We start from the raw sequence: 10,467 nt of genomic DNA on the forward strand, positions 1-10,467 counted from the left end.
GTACAAATGCAATCTTTGCACGTAATAAATTGTATGCATTACACAGAATGCTACAATTCAATACCATCACATAAAAGGCATATGGGAGAATTTAACAATAAGAAGCAGGTCATCGGCATATGAAGCCTATTTGCGTTTAGATTCTACTATTGAATGAACCTGATCGACAAAATGACATTTAAGGCCCAAAGCCGAATCTGGGGTACTGCTAGATACTGGAATTTATTCACCTGAAATAGCAGTACATTAGGCTGAATAGGGATGAAAGAAAAAATGCATATAAAAAGAAAAAATCATATTTGTATATGATCAGATATTCAATACACAGGGATTTCTTTACATTCATGCTTCAGGAGCAAACAAATGGCACTTTGGAATACCCATTAGTCAGTCAGAATATATTTGCGTACAACTACAATTGACAATATGTAGTTATAAAGAAACATAATAAACAATCAAAAAATGTTAAAATAAAAATCTTTATTAACATACAACAACATGGTTAAAAAAAAGGGTGATGCCATGCTTTATCTGCGGTGACTAATTCATTGAAAAGCGTAAGCGTGTAAGAAAAAAACTATTGAATTTCGTAGTGAAGTTTTTTAGCGCTGACTTTGCACCCAGGCTAAGTTTAGGCTTATTAAACTATAATAAAGTCACACAGTAGGCCAGAAAGAAAAATGTGCCTTTTACACTTGATTGAAAAATTTATTATTTTAAATGTACTTTAGATGAATATGGGAGGGGGCCTGTACAACAAATGTAAAATGAGGTACCATATTTTAACATTGTTAAAAAGTCAAACAGTCAAAGTGGAGGGGGATTGGATTATTAAACCAAATCGATTCTGACACCAACACTGGAAAAATCCTCGTCTTAAACACACATTTTTTAATGAACTTGTTTACGTCGTTCCCCAGACAGATTTTTGCCATGCAGCCATATTAAATATATTCTAGTCCAACAATTCAAAGCAAATATTCAAAGAACCAACATTTTTTCTTGTCTCATTATGGAATAAAAAGAACATTTTCTAACACACCATCCATCAAAGAAGTTAGAAATATTGAACCAATTAATCTCACTATCATCTCACTAGTACTGTAGTTACACTGGTTTGTAAGCCCCTTAAAAGCCAAACAATCAGTGGAACAGACAAACAATCCTCCTGAGGTTATTTTCATGATAATATACCATGACCTGATTGTCTGCCTCGTGTGGCTTGTAATTACAAAGCTTGTCAGACACAAGCAATGAGAAACCCTAAGAATATACAGAAGCCTCTATTCAGACTGTAACATTTGGACAAACGACAGCATGGCATACATTATTGTATTGTTTTATCTTTTTCATTTGTGTTTCATGTAAATTATACTGTACAGGAATTATGTGAAGGTCAAAAAGACATTCAATCTTGTATTGTCAGTTTTAAGGACAGCCATCATGGTGAGTCTGAAGCACTTAACTGATAACTAAATGGCGGGGTACAGGGCCATTTACAGAGGCATGTGTAATCTTACAAGCACAAGTACTCTACTCTTTGCCAGTATATGATTAGCCTGTTACCTCATTGGGTATTTCAAAGTCAACTTGTTTTTGTTGTACATAAAGTTATTGGATACAAAGTACAAGCTAATTGTAAATAAAAATCGGATAACATGTCTTAAACACAAATTGACTAAATAAGGGTCAAATTAATGAGATCTATTTATTTTACAAAAAGATAACTAAATTTGGCAGTTACGTTGCCAGTTAGCCTGGTAAATAATAAAACAAACTCAATATATCAAAAATGAAATTAAAATATAATTAAATAAATGCAATAATGACCTTGTAAATGTGCCACACAATAGCTAGATCTCTCACTACTTTGTAAAAATACAGAATGACTTAATTAAAAAACATTTATCAAAATTTACATTAACATGTTACACTTAATGATGCCATCAATTTACCCTTGTCTAAACTGTATTTATTTCACTAACATACAGCATGAATGACTCCAATAAACCGCGCGGACACTTCACCAATGTGACACTTTGTGCAGTTACTGGTGTCAACTGTACAAAGCTGTGTATGAGACCAGCACCCTCTAGACTTCACAAAGAAGAAAAGTCTCTGGAATGACTTCCACCGGATCTTTCAAAGTCACTATTCATCCTCAAAGTTAAGCATCATGATATCAATTACTTGAAATATCGATTACTTCGCCTGAAGTTCATATTCATATATAACGGTGTGACACTGGAGTAATCAAAGATGGTCAGACGTGCTTTAAAGGGCTGGTGAAGTAATAAAAAGCTTTTCTAATTTTAAATAACATCAATTTAATAGTCGAAAATATTATACATATTCGGCCGCGCTACTCTGCATGCAATGTTATGTCCATAAAGTGAAATGTCTAATTGAATACATATTTAAATGCAACTTTAACGACTCTTCCGATTTCGTGTCCATCCTCGCGCCTTTAGTACCCGCCGGATTCAGAACTTCAGAACCGGGATATACTAACACAGACTAATGCAGTTTCTGCCTTTGATGTCTGAGTCAGGTTGTACTTTTCGATCACTAATGCCTGAACCAAAACGGAACAGTTAATATAGCTACATACGCACAATTTTCTTCCTTTACAGTATAAAGGTCACGTACAGTAAAACCTTCTTATAACGTTCCTCACTGTTACTTATCCGTCATTTTCAAAAACTCTTGATAAAAACGAACCACCACGAACAACTTCGATAGACATTCGCCAACTGTCAAAGTGGACGGAACCCAAAACCGCGCACGAGCTCTTCCCAGAGAATTACAAGCACGACAAACACTGTTGTCCTCCACTCCAAAGCTCACGACCCAACACCAAACATTTCTATCCATGTTGCAGACCACCGAGAAACGTATGACAAACATGTTTAACCTCCCAACCAAGTATAACGCGTTCATTTGCGATTCTCCGGTGTCACTCCACGACTGCCTCTCGCGCTTTCTCTCCACACTCTCTCAGACTCTGCTGCTGTGTAACATTGTTGCTATTTTTGCGACTCACCTTTTTGTCGTCGCGGTTCCCCTCGCTGTATATAGATACTGTGTATCAGTGACTCCCGTGGATACGCTGTGACAGAAATGTATTTTCAGTCACATTGACACACGGCTTCTATTTTCGGGAGCAGGGCTGACAAACTCAGAAGAAGCAGCAGTCGCTCTTGTCAAAACATAAGCTCCGCCCCTAATATGACGAACACAGAGTCAAAGTCAGCCGCCTCCTCATCTTCCTCCTACTCTACTCGTGTCTCATCGCCAGTTTAAAAACAAACACGAGAAACTCGAAACTGTGACTTAAATGTGACGGGAAACACGAAGAAAGTTAGCAACTGTGCTTTGTGATAAGTTAAAGAAGGCGAAAGAAATAAGCGCGCGACTTAAGGCGAGAAGAAGAAACGGTTCCATGACGGCCAAATAATGACATCACAAAAAGCGAGGAAACAAACTGAATATTCAAGAGTCACATGTGCTTGTCATATATCAAGGAAATTGGTAGTACAAGTGCTACCGGAAAGAGTTAATAAAGACGTCACTACTGGGTAAAGTCTCCAACAGTGATGAATGTGGGTCACTTGCAATAAAGCCGTTGTGTGCAGTGCACTTTTAATATTTATTATGGTCGTTAAACGAGCACTACCTTAGATACGATTGACGCAAGTTCCATTAAACAACAGTAACAATAGGGTCAGTGAATTTAAAGTGACATGTTTCTTATCCAATCCAATTGCTCAGCGGTTTTTTACCGACCAATCAGAAAAAAGGGGGCCGGCTGCGTTTTACATTGCATGTGGCTGCGTCACGTGTAGTTGTATGATCTATGGAAGAGGTGTGGTGTTGAACATGAGTTGTTTTGCCGGGAAATTGTCTTTAACTTTTACCAAATGTAAATGTTAAAATGCAGGATAACAAAATAATAACAAAAGTATAATGTAAAACAAAACAAAAGGTAATAATTAGTCATGGTGCATAAGCTCTTTATAAAATCAGTGTTTATTCAGTAAGGAACCAGTGTGTTTAAATTACTAAGCTTACAATTACATTCGGCATCCAAAGTGACTTACAGTCCATACATATTGTGCACAGAATTTTTTATCAGTATGTCATTTTTTTGTTTTGCTAAAGTTGAGCTTCTTTTAAGTCCATCAATTTCGTCATTTCATTTTTATTCTATGTTGTTTCGGGGCTTTCTTCTCTTTATTTATTGGACAGTTGAAAAAGAGTAAAGTCATACAGAGGATAAAGGAGATAAGGGGAAACAGATTTGACACATGACCCAAAATTAACTTGAATATTTCACACAATATGCAACTCATTTTACCTTGGTTCTGACCACTGTCCAAACAATCTGCAGTGAAATTCTGTAGTACTGTTTATGTAACTGCAATAAAAATACAGAGTAATTTAAGCATTTCAAACTAGGCTTTACTACGACATGTACTGATCCAGATTAGCCTTTATATTTATTTTAATGTAAGCTATTAATGAAACATAAATACAAAGGTTTGTCTAACTGCTATGAGTAAACAGATTATGATGACATAACCATAAGTTCTTGAACCTTTGGGGCTGAACAAAACATTAACAATGAATAACAGGTTTTTTAATAAGTTTTTTTTTTTTAAAACAACAACATAAACAGACTGTGTCATGTTTTTAGAAAAGTTTATATCTACAGACCAATGATTTATTTGTTTTTGTGAAGGGGTGTGGAAGGTCTACCTCACAGATACTTTTTTTAAGGTATACTTTTCATAAGAAGGAAATTGCCAAGGTTTGTCAAATTATCTTTTTATAGTACACTTCATTACAGTAAAAAACACAAAACAATAACACAGAGTACTAAAGATTCATATTATTAACAAAATATATCTTTGTTTTTTTTTTCAGATTTTCCCTGAACAATATTTATGCTTAAATTAAACAAGTCCCAGTTGTTAGATATACTGTAAATAAGACAGAAGTATGTTTTGTTTGGCTGCCATTTTAAAAAGGGTTGCGATAGGATCAGGATTTGGTGAACTTTTTTTAACCAAAATAATTTAAACTTCTTCCTTAGTTTATAACACTGATCATATACTTATGTCTGGGAAACCTTATCAGTAATCAAAACCTTTCATTTGGATACCAGAATGAATGAAGGTTCAACAATCTATAACAAAATGACATCATAATATCATCAATTTCTTATGCTAAAAATTTTCAATCATTCCAACGTATGACACCTAACATGATATATGGATCATATAGCCACAAATCTAAAGCACACACTTACATTTTAATTAAGCCCTGGGAAATGGCTATGGATATTGATGAAATCCCTAATTATGTGCCCTCTGTGACTTCAGGTTTTTTCAGATTCTATTTGAAGCCTTGTAAAGCCGGAGCTGTACATAAAAATAGTCCCATCAGGGCTAGGCACATACTCTGGATCCACTGTGCAAACACCCATTGGCACCAAAACCCTAACAAACCACACTGAACCCAGCCACCTGTGGTTTAGAGATTAACTACAAAGAGACACATTTTATTCGTATACCATACAATTTAGTATTTAATCAGCTGTAAATAAAAACTTTGCCAAGTGAGTGAATGTTCTGTTCAGATTTATTTAAATAATATACCGTATATTAGAGGTCAAGCATTTGAAAAATAGTAGACAAATTGTAACAGTATAATGTAAATTTTTGCTTCTTCTATTTCCTGAAATGCATTTAATTTAAAATTGCTTGAGTATAATTTCTTTGATTGCATTAGTCCATTACCATTACAACTCAAGAGGTCATGCTACAGTATGTGTAAATATTTTGCCCCGTATCTTGTAATTATTCTGCCCCGTTGCCTCTCCCCTTCAGCGAATGCCTCTGTATCTCACCTGTTTCTTGAGCTGTATGATCACCTTCACAGGACCTGCTGCTAAGGCCTTCCTCAGGTATCTCACTCACGTGTCGCTCTCTTACTTTCCTTACTTACTTTTATTCCTCTCTCCCTCTTTCTCTCTCTTTCTCTCTGTTGCTTTCCTCAAAGCCAGACCAGCTGGCTTTGGATGGCTTTCTTCTTGCCCCTGTGAGGCCTGACTTCACACTCACGTCCCTGGGTCTTTCTGCCGGAAGGGAGCTGGGCGACAGAAGTTTGAAGGGTAGGATCCCAGATGGACGGTGACATGCTGGGCATGCGTGTATCTGACAGGGCTTGGCTCAAGGGAGTGGTGGACCAGCCGCAGCTGTCACTCACATTTACTGAGTGTGTTGGATGTTTTATGTGTTATGATCATAAATAAGAATATATTGCTGAGAACATAATTGCCTGACTGATGGATAAAGCTAAAATCACAAAATGCCCTATCATTTAGGGGTCTCTTAATAAAGCCACAACCACCACCATTACTAAGTGTCACTTGAATTAAAGTGAATTATGAATTTTGCAGTGTATAATGTCATGAAGTTTATAACTCTGTTGTTGAAAACTAACAAAATGACCCTGCCAGCTTAGTTTTCAGCTATAATTTTGTACTGATAAGTCATAAGGACCAAGAGCGGGATTATTAAAACACACTCGAATCGAAGACAGGTGACATTTTAAACACTGTACTAGACCACAAATAGCTCCAAATTGTTGTGATACTAAACCGCCAATTAAATAAAAAATATCTCATATATCAGGCTAAATCACTATAGTCAAGTTAGATTTCCTGTTTAACTTTGTTAGAGAAAGTTTTTTCTTAATAATAACCTAATGTGTTTATGAGCCTGTTGTTATGACAGCAGATTCATGATTAATGTATCATTATCATATAGCTCACTTTAGCCAAAAATCTTGAAATGCCTCTCTCATATTTCAAACTTTCAGAGTAGGAAAAATTGTTCAAAAAAGATTTTATGGTAAGTACTTTACGATGAAATTTAACTTATTAAAGGGACCTTAAAATTTAAATTATGTCATCATTTACTCATGCTCATGTTGTTCTAGACCTGTATGAATTTCTTTTTTCTGATGAACACAAAAGAAGATATTTTGAGAAATGATAGTAAAATACACAGCGGATAGTGACCATTGACTTCCATAGTAGGAATAAAAAATATGATAGAATTTATACCGTCAACTGTGTGCTAGCCATCATTTATCAAAATACCTTCTTTATCATTTATCACAATACTTCCATAATATTTTTCCTACTATGGAAGTCTATGGTCACTATCTGCTGTGTGTTGACCATCATTTCTCAAAATATCTTCTTTGTGTTCATCAGAAAAAAGAAATTCATACAGGTTTAGAACAACATGAGGATGAGAAAATTATGACATAATTTTCATTTTAGGGTGAACTATCACTTTAAGATAGTCAATGCATAAGGTATTATGAACCAACAATGAACTGAATTTTTATACATTTATTAATTTTAGTCAGTCGTTTTTTTTTTATACATTTTGTATGCATTTGGCAGACGCCTTTATCCAAAGTGACTTGCAGTGCAGGGCATACTTTTTTTAGTATGTGTGCTCTCTAGGGATCAAACAGAATGCTTTACTAATTGAGCTACAAATAGCTATAGGATAATGTTAATTTAAACCGTTGCTCATTGTTAATTTATATTTGTTTATAGTACATTGACTAATGGTTTTTTTATAAATTTAAAATGTGAAAGTGTTTATGAATAAGTTAATATTAACCATGACTTAAAAAATGCTGTAAAATATTCCTTATGATTATTTAACAACTAATGCTTAGCAAAGTAAACAGTATATAAATATAAAATATATAATAAATCTAATATTCTAATCAATTATTTACAAATTACTGTTAGATTAAAAAGAAATACATTGATAATTTGTGAACATTCGTGCACAATCCTTTGATAAACTTGTCAAAATCATCTTTATGACAGCATATGAAGCAGAGCTTAATAACGTAAAGGTAAAAAGAAGATGTATACAGTAGTTTTTCTGTGTGTGGATTGAGCCTGTGCGTTAGATAACTTTGCAGAGGCTCTAAAAATACCCAGTGTCTCACAGTCTGGCTCTGTTCTCTCATTACCGTGCGTAATTAACACTGAGCATGCTCTGCCATTACCGCATATAACTGTCACATACTCATGCATCTGTGTTACATATCTAATCAAATCTCTCAAGTTCTAACTAACTACTGTTCTTCCTTTGTTCTATCTGCAGTTTCCAGAGCCTGTAATTATACAGCTAAAACACTTAAAACTTTTTATTTTCTAAATACTATGTTCCTTAGGTCTGATTTGGTTTGACCGTGCTATGTATCACCATAACCAAAACTCAGTCTCGTACCTATAATAACTTAAGTAAAATTCTGTAGAAACAAGGTGTGCACAAATGACACAGCACATGAAATTTTGTTGCATTGACTTTAAATTCTGTGTTTCTGTAGCTCGACTGGTAGAGCGTCACATTAGCAGCGCAAAGGTCATGGGATCGATTCCCAGGGAATACACACATATTAATAAAAAATTTATGAATTGAATGCACTGTGAATCGCTTTGGATACCAAATGCATAAATGATGATAGGATACCTCACATGTTTTCAGTGTGAGTGTAGTGCGATGACTTACAGACAGCTGCTTCTAGTGACAATAAAAGCTCTTTAATCTGCTCACCATTTGTTGAAGTTACTGTACAGGACCATTTATAATAGAGAGACATTTTGCACGAATCATAGCGAGTTCATTAAAAATTAAGCAAGGTCAGAAATGAAACCCTTCTTCACATTTTTCATTAGGTCTTTAATATCAAGAATTATTTAATTAATCTTGCAAAATGGCCTTAAATTAATTACGTTTGACACGTAGCTTTTGGGAAGCATGAGCAGAGATCCACCTGATAAACACGCTTGAGCTTTAACTGGATCTTTTTCTGGTAAATTCACGGTAAGGTTACAAAAATATTTTTTTCTCATGTGTTTTCTCACACTGCTTCAAAGCTCTGAGGCAAATAGCTGAAATTGGACTAACAGCGCTTAAGCTGTCCACTTAAAGTAGTTTATGCAATACAACTCAAAGCAACAAGATAAACAATTCTTGTTTGCTTGAATCACCACACCTTCAGTGGCTGGTTGCATAAACATATTGAAGTTAAGACTGTCTTGAGAACTGTCTGTCCAACTATCAATTAGTTAGGGGTAATCAGTCGTACTAAATTAGACCTTTTTATTCAACTTACTTGAAACCGTTATGATCAGTCTTATAGGAACAAATACATGACTAACTTTTAAGAGTATTCTTAGTAGTTTATGCAAGCGGGCACAGATTATAAAACTGCTTATCTTATTTTCAGGTCCTATCTAATCTGAAATGCACAACATATAATAAATCATTCATGTCTGCCTTGATGTAACCTTCATGAGAATGTCAGGTGGGTCAGGTGGCCTACGCTCGCACTAAAGTGCCTTCTATCTGTCTGTCTAATGCAGTCTGGACCAGCCAAACTATTGAACCTTGCTTTATAACGAAAAAAGTATAACAGGAACAATCAATATCCTTGTGCACTTTACAGTACCTTAAGTTAGGACAGTAAGGTAGAAACCATAAAAAGCATTTGATCAATAAGGCCAAATACAGAACTAAAACACAGACGCTTTTTCACTTCACAAAGACCTTGTACTAAAATCATTAACACGCCTATTATGACCAAAGAGTTGCCAAAGGAGATGTTCATTGAACACCTAACATAAGTACATCTCTTACCACTTAACCTCCAAGCTAAACAAAGCTGTAATAGCATGAGAGAGAGAGAGAGAGAGAGAGAGAGAGAGAAGAGAGAGAGAGAGAGAGAGAGAGAGAGAGAGAGAGAGAGAGAGAGAGACCATACTGTATGAAAGGGTTTCATTTGAACCTGTTCTAGATCATATACATTTAGTACCATATCATTTGCATACATACTTTATGATGCTTACATTGCAAACCCATAAAATAATTAAAACTATGATAAGTTATATAGTTTTATGTTATTGTTTTACTTAAACATGTAATAAAAACAGATCCGTGGATAGCACTGTTGCCTCACAGCAAGAAGGTCCCTGATTCGAGTTTGCATGCTGTGACGGCATAGGTTGAATATAGCCATAGACGCGGGAATGGTGTAAAGAATAAAAAAAGAAAGAGACTGAAGAATAAAAACAGATTGCAATCAAACAAGAATTGGACCTAGTGCATTGCAGCTACTGTATGTGCCCCCTATAGGGTTCACAGACTCCCTGCTGAAGACCCTAAAATGAAATGACAAGGCTTAATAAAAGAATTCGTGAACAAGAAGTATAACGGTTTGCATGTCAGTAATTAAGCGACTGCACTTCAATGCATTCATTTACTCATAATTACCTTGTATTGTTTGTGACTCAAAAACTATTGCTCTGACGATCCAGCAAGTAATCGCTCTTCAAATTCAACATCATTTGTGTTTAATCCACAA

General features: G+C 35.1%; 1 protein-coding gene across 18 annotated transcripts in view; it reads right to left on the reverse strand.

Moving 5' to 3' along the window:
• Positions 1 to 6,185, reverse strand: part of mef2aa (myocyte enhancer factor 2aa) — a 103,552-nt gene extending 97,367 nt beyond the window's left edge. For 4 of the 18 annotated variants that reach the window (XM_065283159.2, XM_065283157.2, XM_065283154.2 and 1 more), the window contains exon 1: positions 3,044 to 3,420. The gene's annotated coding sequence lies outside the window, so the exon portion shown is untranslated. Of the gene's footprint in view, positions 1 to 3,043; positions 3,422 to 4,357; positions 4,418 to 5,911 lie in introns of those variants that run through there. The other 14 variants (XM_065283161.2, XM_065283160.2, XM_065283158.2 and 11 more) reach the window with 7 other exon arrangements.
• Positions 6,186 to 10,467: the final 4,282 nt, after the last annotated feature.

Source organism: Paramisgurnus dabryanus, chromosome 9, assembly GCF_030506205.2.
Source record: "Paramisgurnus dabryanus chromosome 9, PD_genome_1.1, whole genome shotgun sequence".
Classification (NCBI taxonomy): Eukaryota; Metazoa; Chordata; class Actinopteri; order Cypriniformes; family Cobitidae; genus Paramisgurnus; species Paramisgurnus dabryanus.